Genomic DNA, 13631 nt, shown 5'->3' with positions numbered 1-13631 from the left:
AAAAAATCAACTATACCTGTTAGAAAGGAGACATCACATAAACTCTGGTTTAAAGAATGATTGGGGTTCACCAGATAGACCAAGGAGGGTGGGCACTGCAGGCTGAGAGGACAGCACACGCAAAGGCATGGTGGCAGGAGAAAGCGTGTGAGTCCACCCAGCTACAGGAAGTGGGGCGGCGCGCTAGGGAAGGAGGCCCGACTGGTACTGGAGAACCTCAATGCCGTATAGATGGACTCTCCCATAGACAAGGGTAAGTAGCTGCTTTTTAATTCTTTATTTTATTTTCCTATCACTCTACACTATTGTGATTAAAAATTTGAAATAGGGGGGAGGGTATAGCTCAAGTGGTAAAGCACCTGCTTAGCATGCATAAGGTCTTGGGTTCATCTCCAGTATCTCCTCTAAGAATAAATGAATAAACTGAATTACCTCCCCCTACCAAATTTTAAAAAAAAGGAAAATAAAAAAAGAGTAGGCACAAGAACTACCACCATCACCCGAGCAATCACTGTAACATTCCTATGTTTTTCCTTCCAGGCTTTTTCTTAGCATTTTCACACAGGTACCACCAGAGGATCCCCACTGTTTTGGATCCTACACCCTGACAGAGGTTCTTCCCCGTTTCACCTGTCATGTATACAGTCTTGTACTCAGGTTTTATTCAATGGAAAATGTTAAAATATTATTATAAAATCTTTGTAGATATGAAATCTCATAACTGCATAGTTTTCCCTCATTTCAGCAATTAGTAATTTGTGAACATTTTAGGCTGTTTCCATTTTTGCCTCAACAGAGGAGTGGATGTACTGAGACGTGCTGGAATACTATAGAGCAGGGTTTATCCAGCTCAGCACTACTGACATTTTGGGCAAGACAATTCTTTGTTGTGCATTATAGGATGTTGACCAGTATCCCTGGTTTTATCCACTGGATACCAGTAGTTCCCCCCACCTTCAGTTATGTGAATTTAAACTGTCTCCGGACATTGCCAGATACTTCCTGGGGAGAAAATCCTGAACCATATTCATTGCTATACAGCAATGAAAATAAATGAGCTACAATTACCAAAGCAAAATATAGAAGAATCTCATAAACATGATGTCAAGTAAAAGAAGTCTGACACAGAAGAGTATATACACTGTGTAATTTCATGTCTATAAATTCACACGTAGGCAAAATAATCTATGGATTTAAAAGTCAGGATATGGTTATCCTTGGGGATGGGTAGCGACTGGAAGGAGTATTAGGGAGGAGGGAAATTCTGTGGTGTTGAAGTGTTCTGTAGCTTGAGCTATTAATTTTTGATGTCTTAAATAAGAAATGTTTACTGTGTATATAGTCAAATTTATTGCTTTCTTTTGTGATGTCTTCCATTCCTTTATAAATGCCTTTAACATTTATACAAGTAACATGTATCATTGCAGAGTAATTAGATATTACAGATAAGAAAAAAATCAACTATAATCATGCTGTCTAGAAATAACTACTATAAATATTTTGATATTTATCAAATTGAGTTGGTATCAGTTTCCAGGCTTTTGTCTATGCATATATGTCCATGTAAATATGCTACATAATTACTTTATATAAAAATGGGATCATGGTATATACATATGTCATGACATGGTTTTTAAAATTTCAGTGCTATGGTAACATCTTTTCATTTTTTGTGTGTGTGAGGGAGGTAATTAGGCTTATTTATTTAGTTACTTTAATGGAGGTACTGGGGATGAAGCCCATGACCTTGTGAGAGCTAAGCATGTGCTCTGACCACTGAGCTATACCCTCCTCCCAACATCTTTTCATTTTAATAAATATTGGATTCCATGAGCATTTCTGATGGCTGAATTCCTAGACTATTACATTACTGAGTCAAAAGATACAATAATTTCACTATTTTTGCTATATATTGCTGAACTGTCCCCCAGATATCTTGTGTCAGCTTACACTGACCATTACTCAGTGTGGGCATGTAATAATGCATATTTCTCCACAGGGGAATATCAAATCATCAATATTTGATATCCTTGCTATTCTGAAGAGTTTTTATTTTTTTAAATTTTCTCTTTCTTTTAATTCACATTTCTTTGATTGCTAGTAATATTGTACATTTTTTCATGGATTTATTGGCCATTTGAATTTCTTTTGTTAGTGACCTGTTTGTATTTTTTGTCTCTTTATTAAGACGATCGTATTTTCCTTTATGATTTTAAGAGCTATTTATAGCCTAAGAATTTTAACCCTTTGTCCACTATATATATATTGCAAATATTTCCTCACAGAATTTTGTTTGGTTTTAAACCTTTGAGTGACTTTTTTGGCCATAGGACTTTTAAATTTTGTATAGTAATCCATCCATCTTTTGCTTAACAATGTCTCTTGTGTCTTTCGTGTCATGCTTACAAAAACTTTCTCTAACTCAAAATTTTATATGTATATTTTTTTTCTAGTGCTTGTAGTTAAATCTTGATTCCATCTGGAAATTATTTTGGTATGTAGTATGAGGTAAGAATCTAATTTTATTTTTTTCTCAAATAACTGGAAAGTTGTCTAATCCAACTGGCAAATAAATCCATCCTTTCCCAAATTTGAGATGTCACCTTTAACATGGAGAGTATTAACTCCTAATAAATGTAGGTCTATTTCTAGACTTTCTACTCTTCTCTGTTACTTCATCTACTTATTTCTAAGTCTATACGCCCACATTGGAACATTGCTATAATTATAGTGATCTTATAATATAGCTCTCTTTTCAAAAATTGTTTTGGCTATTAGAGCTTTTTTTCCCCAAGTGAACTTTAGGATTATTCTGCTAAACTAAAAAAAAATCCAACAGGATTTGCATTGAATTAAAATTGCACTAAAGTTGCATTAAAATATAGATTAATTTATAAAGGAATTGACAACAATCATGTGTTGTCTCTCTAGCCATGAAAATGGAATATCTCTACATTTCTTTGTCTTCTCCCTCTGTCAGAATATTATCATTTTCTTCATCTAAGTTCTAAGCATTTTTTGTTAAATTTATTTCTTAGGGAGTGTGGAAAAGATCTTTTTTCTCTTTACATTTTCTAACTGGTTTGGGTTGGTATATTGAAAAGCTACTGATTTGTATATATCCATATTTATTGATTATATCCCAATTCATGTATATACAAAATTTTCCAAACTATTTCGCATAGATTCCCTTGGGTTTTCCCAGCAGAAAACTGTATAATCTATAAATAATGATACTTTGCCTCTTCCTCTCAAATATTTTTTAAACTTTTTTTTATTGAGTTATAGTCATTTTACAATGTTCCTCTCAAATATTTGTATAACTTCTGTGTTGCATTGATGAGAACTTTCCAAACTGTTGAATAATAGCAATCTAGTCATCATCTTCATTTTACTGGTATTCCTCATTTCCAGGGAGCACTTCAAATGTGTCAGGTGCATAAGACTTTATTTTGCTTCAGGTATATTGAGCTATGGCTATATGTACACCCGTACCATTTCAACGTGGAAATTTGACAAATATCCCTATTCTTTTGTTCCTTTCTTAATACTGATCTGATTGTATCGTCCAGGTATTTTATCTTCTTGCTCATCATTTTTATCTCTTTACCTTTTCCCTTTTCATTCTGAATTCATTTTCAGTAGCATCAGTCCTGCCTTTGGCTCCTTCCAATAAGGAATTTTTACTAGCTAGCTGTTTTTTGTTGTTTATTCCATTGTCCTTTCATCTCAGTCTACTCCCTTCTTATAATTTCCTGATTCACCAGGACCATTTCTTCTTGTACTTTTGTGAAAATGCCTGTTTCTTGAAATTGTCTTTGGGATTCTTTGTCATTGTTATTTGAGGTGTGTCTTCCTCTGAGCATTTTTAAGGGGAAAATATTTTTATTACAGAATGTTACAAACATTCAGAAAGTTACTGAGAATAAGATAATGGATACCTGTGTAAGTATGACCCAGTTTTATTAAATCTTAATAACTTATCCATATATGCTTCATTTTTTTAATATTAAAAAAATTACAAATACTGTTGGTGGTAGCCAATCTCCAAGATACCTGGTGCCCAGTGAGGCCCACTTCCAGGTGCTCACACCCTGGGGAGTCCCCTCCCACATTGTAGGAGGACTGGTTTGAGTGACCAATAGCATATGGAGTAAGTGATAATACACACTTCCAAGATTAGGTTATAAAAAGACTGAACTCTCACAGTGGGTTCACATTCTCTTTTTTTTAAGATAATTTACTCTGGGGGAAAGTCAGCTGCCATGGTGGGAGGACACTCAGGATGTCCATAAGAGACCCATGGCAAGGAAGAAACTACAGCCTTCAGCCAACAGCCAGTGAGAAACTGAGGTCTGCCAACAACTGGTAAGCGAGCTTGGAAGGCAGATCCTCTCCCAGTTGAGCCTCCAGATAAGACTGCAGCCCCAGGCCTGAGCTTGACTGACACCTCCCCCTGACAGATCTGAACAGAATCACCTGGTAAACCACTCCCAGATTCTGGGGCCACAGAAACTGTGATTAATAAATGTTTATTGTTTTAAGCTGCTAACTTTGGGGGGTAAATTTATTTTAGCAATTGATAACTAATACATAGTTGAAGGCCCTTTGTCCTTCCCTAATCCAATTTCTTTTCCTTCCCAGAGGTCATCATTATGCTGAACTTAGGGTTTCTACCATTCTCTTGGATGTTTGTCCTATTATGACTATGCCAAGTACTACTGTAAAAAGACATCTTATAAATAAACTTTGAAGGATTTAAAACATTCTAATTCCAAATTTTGGAACATTCCCCATAAATATGTGTTTGTAGTTCAATAAATGATCTTTGAAATGAATGATAATAATATTGGGAAACTTTTCCTTTCCTAATTTGGGAACTGCCTTGTTTAATGTTACAATGAAATATAAGAGTACCTATTGTTGATAACAATAATTATTATAATAATAGCTGGCACCTACTGAGCACTGCTCTGAGTATTAAATCTTTGTATACACATATGAGTTTATACTTTTATTATCTCAGTTTAGAGATAAGAGAAAGGTTAAGTAACTTGCCCAAGAGTATACAGCTAGGAATCAAGGACTATCAAAACCATAAGCTACTACCAGCGCTCTTTATATAAGGTAGAAATTAAAAGGAAAAAATTCCAGTTAACATAAAGTGTAGCTGTTAGAGGCTTCCCCTACAAATGGCCACAAGGTCTAAGTTGTTCATCAAAGTTGCCTTCTTCCATCTCGTATTCCATGTTCCTCCTATGCCCAGCTGGGAAGGGCTCTATGCCTGGTAGGGAGACTCAAATCTTTATTCCTGTAGGACCTGAGTTCCTGGTGGTCCTATCCTTATTAGATTGCTGTACTTTCCCATTGACCAGGTCTTTGGGACAAAGTTCACACTAAGATGTGCCCCCATCGAATCCTTGGATTCCAGACATTTCCTTTCTCCTCCACTAGTAGCAGAGTCATTTTCCTCTCTATAGTCACATTGATCACAAAGGCCAAGTTAAGGGACTGTTATAGCTAGGGCTGCTATAACAGAGTACCATGGTGTGAGTGGCTTAAACAATAGACATTCATTTCTCACAGTTCTGGGGCTGGAAGTCCAAGATCGGGTGTCAGGGTGGTTGGGTTCTGGTGAGAGCTCTCTTCTTGGCTCACAGATGGCTGCCTTCGTACTGTATCCTCACATGGCAGAGAGAGAGACACAGAGACAGAGACAGAAGAGACAGAAAGCTGTCTGGACTCTTCCCCTTCTTATAAGTACACATCATGGGGCTCCACCTTTAGGACTTCATCTGAAACTAATTACTTCCCAAAGCCTCACTTCCTGATACCATAACACTGTGGCTCCTACCAGTGGATTTTGGGGTAACATAAATATTCAGCTCATAACAAGGATCCCCTTCTCTGCCTATTGATTCAGCAGCGTGAGGAGTCCCAGATGGCCATGGGGCAGCCTCAGCTTCCAACTGAATAGAGTTATGATAGTGTTTCCTGACCTGCACATCTCTCCACTGGGCACTAGGACCTCTGGACCCACTGAGCCCCAGATCACTGGCCAGGAAAGCAGAACATTCTTCCAGCGAAGTATTAGGGGTTAGAGTGGGAGAAGCCACTCCCACCTCCTCTCCTTGGTTCCTGGACCTGCGCGTTCCAGCAGTGTCTAAGTCTAGGAAAGGCAGTGCTAGCAGAAGCCCTTCAGGCAAGGGAGGCAAATCCATACCCAGAACACGTGTCTGTCCTTGTGAGGACGAGGCGCTGTCCACACATCCCCAGGCTTATTGCAAACAAGGGATTATTGTTTTGCCTCTCAGGGTGCGACCCTCCCCTTGGAGAAGCGCCCTCTGCTGGCCTTTCCTAAGATCTGCGGCCGTGAGCATCCTCCTCCGCCTCTACGGATGTGGGTTCCTCACTGCTTTTGGTGGTCCTTTCTGCTTTTACTTGAGGCGTTTCAGATGGCTCCTAGTTTCAGTGATGGTGATGTTTGTGGTTCTGCTTCTCATCTTCCCTGTGCTTTTGTAGGATTTCTGAGAGGAGTAGAGAAAAATGGCAATTTTGCTGTAGTTTTTAATACTGAAATCTGGTAAATTTTTAAAGTATGATAATTCTGAATGTTAAAGTTATTGGCTAGGATTTTAATGTTAATTCTGATGTACTTTCTGACATTCTTTTATTTATTTTTTTTTTTTCAGGAGAGGTAATTAGGTGGGTTTTGTTTTTCTGGAGGTACTGGGGATTGAACCCAGTACCTCATGCATGCTAAGCACACACTCTGCAACTGAGCTGTACTCTCCCTGCTACCTGACATTCTTAAATGAGTTTTGAAAATTTGGACTAATACAATACTAATAAATATTTGTATTTATCTAAGCCTTTAAAATTTAAAATTCCAAAGTGATCCAGAAAAAGAAGCAAAACTAATTGTTGCTGTTAGAAATAAGGCTACTGGTCACCCTGGGAGGAGATAGTCATTGGAGAGGGCAGGGGAGAGTAATGTCCCATTTCTTGATCTGAAACCTGCATGTGAGTGTGGTTTCCCCAATGATCTCTCCCTGTGGAAATTTAAGACCAGCCAGTACTGTGTGACCATCATTGATGCCCCAGGACACAGTGACTTTATCAAATCACGATCACTGACACATCTCAGGCTGACTGTGCTGTTCTGATTGTTGCTGTTGATGTTGGTGAATTTGAAGCAGGTATCTCCAAATGTGTGGCTTACACACTGGGTGTGAAACAACTAATTGCTGGTCTTAACAAAATGGATTCCCCTGGGCCACCCTGCAGCCAGACAAGACACAAGGAAATTCCTAAGGAAGTCAGAACCCACATTAAGAAAATAGGCTACCAACGCAACACAGTGGCATTTGTGCCTGTTTCTGGTTGGAATAGTGCTGGAGCTGAGTGCTAATACACCTTGATTTGAGGGACAGACAGTCAGCCATAGAGATGGCAATACCAGTAGAACCACACTGCCTGAAGCTCGGGATGGCATCCTGCCATCAACGTGTCCAGGTGACAGGCCCTGCGTCTGCTCCTCCAGGACATCACACAATTGGTGGTGTTGGTACTGTCCCCATGGGCCAAGTGGAGACTGGTGTTTTCAAACCCAGCACACTAATCACCTTTGCTCCAGTCAGTGGTACAACTGAAGGAAATTCTCCTGAAATGCACCATGAAGATTTGAGCCAGGCTCTTCTTGAGAACAATGTGGGTGTCAGCGTCAAGAACGTGTCTGTCAAAGATGTTTGTGGTGGCACTGTGGCTCATGACAGCAAAAATGACCCACCAGTGGAAGCAGCTGGCCCCCTGACTCAGGTGGTTACCTAAACCATCCAGGCCCATCAGTGCTGGCCACACACCTCTGCTGGATTGTCACACAGACCACACTGCTTGCAAGTTTGCTGAGCCGAAGGAGATGATTGATCATCATTCTTAGAAAAAGGTGAAAGATGGCCCCAAATTCTTGACATCTGGTGATGCTGCCACCACTGATAAGGGTCCTGGCAAATTCATTGAGAGCATCTCTGAAGATCCTCGTCTGAGCCATTTTGCTTTTTGTGACACGTGACTGTTGCTGTGGGTGTCACCAAAGCAGTGGCTGCTGGAGCTGTCAAGGTCACCAAGTCTGCCCAGAAAGCTCAGAAGACTAAATGGATATTATCCCCAATACCTGCCACCCTGATCTTAATCAGCGGTGAAAGAACCATCTCAGAAGTGTCTCAGTTTGCCGTTTAAGTTTAATAGAATGAGACTGGTCGATGATAACAACGCATCCTAAAACCTTCAGATAGAAAGGAGAATGTTTTGTGGACTATTTGTTGTGTGTGTGTGTGGCAGCTTTATGTTATTCGTTCTTAAAACCAGCACTTTTTTTTTTCATTTTTTAGTTTTATTAGGTAGAAAACCCAGCTCTTTTTAATGGGAACAACTGAACCAAAAAACATCTGTCAGAGAATTTAAGACCCACTAAAACGAAGTTGAATGAAGAAAAAAAAACACCTATTCTACAGCACCTAAACTCAACAGTGATGCTAGAACAATGAATATGGAATACTACAAATACAATGTACAAAATCTGTGCTCAGGAAATGTGCCGGTGTTTTGCGTGGTCAGCTGGCATTCATGCCTCTTTTTCCTTTTAAGGAATTACCTCTTCCCCTTTACAGGAAGAATTGGCAGGAGGGTAACTCCTCTGTGGCCTCACAAATCAACAGGAGAAAGACCTATAACCCAAGTGGGTCAGTTACAAACTTTTTCCCAGAACCTTGACTCTGGAGCAAGTGGCCCCAGGATGAAGAGAACTGTCAGAGGCACTCACCGCAGCTGTAGCTGTGTGACAGCGGGGCAAGAATGGCAGCCGTGGCAGCATCCTGACAGGCTTTTCTGGCCCTGAGAGTCACTGGACTTCCAGTTTCTTGCTTTTGTGAGGCCATTGGTGTGTCCTTGATTTTGCTGGTTCCCAAGACTGGTCCTCCACTTTTGCTCCCCTACTTGTAAGCACCTCCCTTCCCCATGTCTTTCCAATGAATTATCATTTGTTTTGCTTGGGTTGGCTGATTTGTTTCCATTGTTAGAAACAGGAGGGAACTAGCAAAAGGAGATTGAGAAGTTGACTGGAGAACTGAGAAAAGGAGATTTTTCTGATAAAGAATATGTTTCAAGAAGGAAAGACTCGTCAAGAATTTGAAACTTCATGGTGAAGTCAAGCAAGATAAGGACTGAAAGTTATGTCTTAAGTTTGCCAATTAAGAGGTCACTGTCCAGGAGGAGTGTGACCGGCAACAGGGCAGTGGGGAGAACCTGGCAGGTGATGGAAAGGAGACACCTGGTACATGGAAGCCGCCTTTTGACACAGTCTGGCTGCGTGGAGAGAGTGTAGTCAGGACTCATCTGAGGTGCCCAGGACCAAGGCTGAGCTTTTAAGGGAGGCAGAAGCTATAGAATGTTCTGGACTCAGAGGAAAGAGCCAGTAGATGGAAGGAGAAGACATAGACAAGGGGGAAAATTACATCTTTTGAGTGTTTACTAAGTGTTGGACAAGTTTCCTGAGGAGACAGGGGTTGGGTTCAGAGCAAAATCAGAAAGAGGGACTGGCCTGGGACTGGAGGAAGGACATCTCTTCATGTGACACAGAAAAGGGAAGAAACAGGGGAGATGATGGAGGTGAAGGGCAGGGAAAATGTAGAACTTACACTGAATGACCTGAATCTGAGGGGTTCACTCAATAAACGTTTGCTGACTTCAGCCAAATGAACTATGGTGAAGGAGCCATAAAACACCAGCCAGAGGGAAGGAGCTGGGCTGAGAAGAATGTCTAAGGAGTGAAATGAGGTGGGAGAGTCAGGTGAGCAGGCCAGTGGGAAGCCCAAAGGGCAGAGAACCTGTAAGGAGTTCATCTTGCCCAGTTCTCGGGGCTGAGCATTGTGTTATGAGAGCAATCTTGCCTTTGGGAACCAGAGAGACATTGTCACTGTCCTCTGTCCCCAGATGCTGCCTGCAGGTTGGAAACAGGAGACAATGCAGTCCGGATTTTTTGAGCACCTACTGTATGCAAGGACCTAATGGGGCCATCTACTCTGAGATAGCAGGAACAGGAGCTGGAAATTATCTCCTGGGCTTAGTTATTTGTTAATGTGTTCTAGTTTTTAAATTCAGCACCATATTCCTCATCTTAATGAGGGGGGGTAAAGGTATCAGCTAAATTTCCCCATTGCTTGTTTAGTTTAGTTTTTGTTTGTTTGTTTGTTTGTTTGTTTTTTAGCAAACTTTTAATTTTGGAATCATTTCAGATTTCATGGAAGTTGCAAAGATAGAACACAGGCCTCCCATCTACCTTTCACTTAAGTTCCCCTAATGTTAACATCTTACTTTACTATGTACACTTGTCATAACTGAGAAATCAACATTGGTATAATACTGGTAGCTAAACTCCAGAATGTATTCAATTTCACTGGGTTTTTTCCCCACTCATAATATCCTTTATCTGTTTCAGGCTCAAATCCAGGATACCACATTGCATTTAGTATTAAGTTGTTTTTCAAGAGTAGGACTTAACTCAGTGATATTCCTCTTTTACAAGTTTTACAAGAAGAGCTTAAACTTTTCAAGCTAGTCAACTAAGCCAGTCTGAAAAGCTTAAACTCTGATTGTATTTCTTTTAGTACACTTATTTGCAAATCAAATACATACACACACACAAAAACCTTACGTTCCAACTGCAACTGGAAAGCAATACTTGGTTCACAATGCTTTAGGGATAGAAACCATAAATTATATTTATTATTTTTGTATGTTTTAACACAGTTATAAAGACAGTTGCTTATAACTTCTCCTTAGTACTGGAAACACATCTATCTAGAGCCAGTTGGATCTGCTCACACACACCTTGAGATAAGGATGGAAAGGAGCTTTTGCGTGTGTGGCTGCCCACGGTGAAACTCAAGTTTGAAGAGGGAGACAGAAAAACAGGTGATGCCATCTGTACAGTTCGTGCTTCCTAAGGCTTTTTCCTTTCAAAGGTCAGATAAGCTAAGCAAGAGTAAATGCTCCTGTTTGGGATCAGATCTTAGCTTTCACTAGCACAGTTTCAATTGCAGTGTTGTGAAAATACAGAGATATATTTCCTAATTTGTAAACACAACAAACCTAGAGATCGCTGTAGAGAAATTGAAATGACATTTCAAAATCTACTTTTGTTAGTGACCATCGTCGCCTCTCCTCTCCACCAAAAGTAGACCTCGTGCGACCCAGATGGGACTCGAACCCACAATCCCCAGCTCCGGAGGCTGATGCCTTATCCATTAGGCCACTGGGTCACCACAGGCTGCGCGTTCTCACATCGTCCTCTTACGTGATGCCATCATCGCGCCCCGCCCCCGCGCTCCGCGGCCTCACGTCGGGCGGTGTGCGATTTGGGAGCCGTCCCCAGCGGCGGCAGCACGCGCCTGCGCCCTCGGCCCGGCCCTCAGCCACAGTCTCTGCGCGCACGCGCAGTTTTCACCGCCCAACAAGGGTGGCTCTGGGCAACTCTGGGGTGGCTTCTGCTCTTGGATTCTTCTCCGAAGGTTCTCAGCCCTGGCTGCACATTAGGCGCACTTGGGGAACTTTAAACAAAATTCCAATGCCAGACCTCCCTCCGTTCTAATTCTGTTTACCGAGGCCTGGGCTTCTGCGTTTTACTGCGTTCGTACAACCTTCATCGGCCGTCTGGTCCTCTCACATCCCCCCAACCCTCCAGTCCTTCACTGCCTTCTTCCTTTTCTTTCCTGCATTTATTCAGCGTACGTTAATTGGGGACTGTTGTTCTGGGGACTGTTGGGGGATTCCTGGGTGAACAGGCTTTTCTTCAAATCTGCCCTTCCCCACTCACTTAACCCGTTTTTCTTTCCATCTCTTCTTTCCTTCCAGATTCAAGGGAAAGCCAATATAACCAGGTCCCTAAATACAAAATGATACGGATTTTGTTTTGTTTTTATCCTAAAGCTAGGTCTTGGATAAAGATTTAGAGGTTTTCTGGTACCATGCATGTCTCTTTGCTTGTTGCTTGTAAAGATGCTGCGTTCGTGATTTTTAAAAATAACACAATTTCGTTTTCTTCTTAGACACATAATACCTGTTCATTGTAAAATTATATAAAATGTGGATAAGCCAAAAGAAGAAAATTGAAGTTAACTATAATTCTACCATTCACGTTAACCATTATTAACATTATGGTGTGTATCTTTTAAATCTTAAGTGCCTGTGTGTCATAATGTCACTGTTTTATTACCTGTGGATCCAGGAAATGCTTTTCATGAAAACTAGCACATTGTTAATAATAATCGCTTATCATAGAGAACCGATGGTACAGAAGTGATGGTGGATAAAACTGACATTGTGGTGAATCAAGGCAGTGACACCAAACTAGAAATAATCTTTATACTTCACCTTTGTGTAATAGTAGGGGGGAGATTTTGGCCAGCTTCACTTAAGAACATCTAGATGATGATGGTATAAGAATTATTAATTTAAATCTGAACCCTTGAGTACACATCTTTTCAATATTCTGTGTGACAAAATGGGAATTATGTATAAATCATTTCTACCACGTACCAAAATACAATGGTTGTCTCTTGAGGAAACATTTGTGCAATGTTTGAGTTGCAGGCTAAACTAGCTGCTTTTTAAGTGGAACACAGTTTTGATTTGAAAGAATGACTGACAGACAAACTATGATTATTCAGACTTGGGCACACTCAGGTTTGCTTCTCCCAAGCAGCTGCATTCTCAGGCTCACAAAATCACAGCACACCATCCACTGGAAGAGAGGGGATATCTCACCCTCAAAGGTCTCCTTAAACATTTTACTGCATTGTGTTACATCTTCATCACCAAATCTATCTCTGTGTCTGGGGATGGAATGTTCAAAGGCCAGACAAGGCCCTCTCCTGAATCATCATTCAAACTACAATAGCAAAGAATTCTGTTTCAGGTTGTTTTTAGGTGCAAGCACAGAAAAGAGGTGGAGAGCATGGATCCTGGAACCAGATGGCCTGAGTCTGAATCGCATGTCTGCCATTTACTCCTGTGTGAACCTGGGTAAGTCACTTAACCACCCGGCCTTCTCTTCTGTGAAATGGAACAGGTAATAATACTACCTCACAGCGTTGTGAAGATTAAATGTATTCGTGTAGATAAACACTTAGAATACCTCTGGCATATTGTACTCAATATTTTCAAGCAAGGAAAACCCAAATTTAACTAGCTTAAACAATAAAAGAAGTGTATTCATATAATTGCCATCTTCTGAGGTAGAGCAGGCTGTTGATCAGAGCTTTCGTGGTTTCTCTACAATTGTCTTCACATTTCTAAGACTCAGATCTCTCAGTTCAGAAGAGCAGAGGCTGCTTTCCCACCTCCAATCATCAAACAAAAGACATCAGCTTCCTGACTGGATGGATTTAAGGCACATGCCTGTCCCTGAACCATGCACAGCAGCCAAGAGAATGCCTTGCTGTGACTGGTTTAGAGGTGGATTCCTTCCACATTTTTGCATTTAGGGGGGACAGGATTATGCCCATTGGGTAGACGGGAGTAGAGTCAACTTCCTATGAGTCCCAACTTCCTATGACTCCCAGCTGCTACAAAAT

At 40.7% G+C, this 13631-nt stretch overlaps 1 non-coding gene and 1 pseudogene across 1 annotated transcript; one reads left to right on the top strand and one right to left on the bottom strand.

The window, feature by feature from the left end:
* The first annotated feature begins 3933 nt into the window (after positions 1-3933).
* Positions 3934-8238, top strand: LOC102542356 (elongation factor 1-alpha 1 pseudogene; annotated as a pseudogene).
* A 3007-nt stretch (positions 8239-11245) lies between these two features.
* On the bottom strand, positions 11246-11318 carry TRNAR-CCG (transfer RNA arginine (anticodon CCG)). Its single transcript has one exon. It is a non-coding gene; the product is annotated as a tRNA-Arg (tRNA).
* Between the last annotated feature and the right edge of the window lie 2313 nt (positions 11319-13631).

Source organism: Vicugna pacos, chromosome 16 (assembly GCF_048564905.1).
Source record: "Vicugna pacos chromosome 16, VicPac4, whole genome shotgun sequence".
In the NCBI taxonomy this organism is placed as follows: Eukaryota; Metazoa; Chordata; class Mammalia; order Artiodactyla; family Camelidae; genus Vicugna; species Vicugna pacos.
The sequence above is the reverse complement of the archived record's forward strand: the minus strand, read 5'-3'. Positions and strand labels throughout refer to the sequence as shown.